The sequence below is a fragment of the Aethalodelphis obliquidens genome, unplaced genomic scaffold, assembly GCF_003676395.1.
Source record: "Aethalodelphis obliquidens isolate GAN/ISIS:26980383/991018 unplaced genomic scaffold, ASM367639v1 scaffold65, whole genome shotgun sequence".
NCBI classification, from domain to species: domain Eukaryota; kingdom Metazoa; phylum Chordata; class Mammalia; order Artiodactyla; family Delphinidae; genus Aethalodelphis; species Aethalodelphis obliquidens.
This window is the reverse complement of record NW_020838009.1, coordinates 162,521-163,422: the sequence shown is the minus strand read 5'-3', so window position 1 is coordinate 163,422 and position 902 is coordinate 162,521. Positions and strand designations below refer to the sequence as shown.

The following is a 902-nucleotide window of genomic DNA, read 5'->3' as shown; positions in this document are numbered from 1 at the left end:
TGCCAGCCTGCCTGTATGTTGGCTGGGTCCCGACAAGTCAGGGTGTGATGCTGAAGTGGTTCTGCAGTGGGTGTCCACCGGCTGGTGGGTGAAACCAGGTCCTGGTGCCAGTTCTGTACCCTGTTGTGTGGACCAGGTCCTGAGTCTCTGGCTGCAGGGCTCGGTGTCCCAGAGTCTGTGTCAGAACAGTAGTTGCTGGGGTCAAAGCTCAGGGTGACCTTGGGCTGAGGCTGCCCCACTTCAGAGTCTCCCCTCCTGCACCCCATGTCACCCCGCTTCTGAGTCTCCCCTCCTGCACTCCATGTCCCCCCACTGCTGGGTCCCCCCTGCAACCCGGTACCCCACCTTCTGAGTCTCCCCTCCTGCACCCAATGTCCCCCCAGTTCTGAGTCACCCCACCTTCACCCCTTGTCCCCTCAGTTCTGAGTCTGCACCCTATTTGCCCCACTTCTGAATCTCCCCTCCTGCACCCGCTGTCCACCCAGTACTGAGTCCCCTCCTGTACCCCATGCCCCCCACTTCTGGGTCTGCACTCCATGTGCGCCACTTCTGAGTCTCCCCTCCTGCACCCCATTTCCCCCTACTTCTGAGTCTGCCCTCCTGCACCCCATGTCCCCCCACTTCTGAGTCACCCCTTCTTCACCACTTGTCCCCCCAGTTCTGAGTCTCCCCTCCTGCACCCCATGTCCCCCTACTTCTGAGTCTCCCCTCCTGCACCCCATGTCTCCCTACATCTGAGTCTCCCCTCCTGCACTCCATGTCCCCCCACTGCTGGGTCCCCCCTGCAACCCGGTACCCCACCTTCTGTGTCTCCCCTCCTGCACCTCATGTCCCCCCAGTTCTGAGTCACCCCACCTTCATCCCTTGTCCCCTCAGTTCTGAGTCTGCACCCTATTTGCCCC

General features: G+C 61.4%; 1 protein-coding gene across 1 annotated transcript in view; it reads left to right on the top strand.

Moving 5' to 3' along the window:
- PFKP (phosphofructokinase, platelet) overlaps positions 1-902 on the top strand; it is a 109,805-nt gene that overhangs the window by 56,419 nt on the left and 52,484 nt on the right. The gene's annotated exons all lie outside the window — the stretch shown is intronic.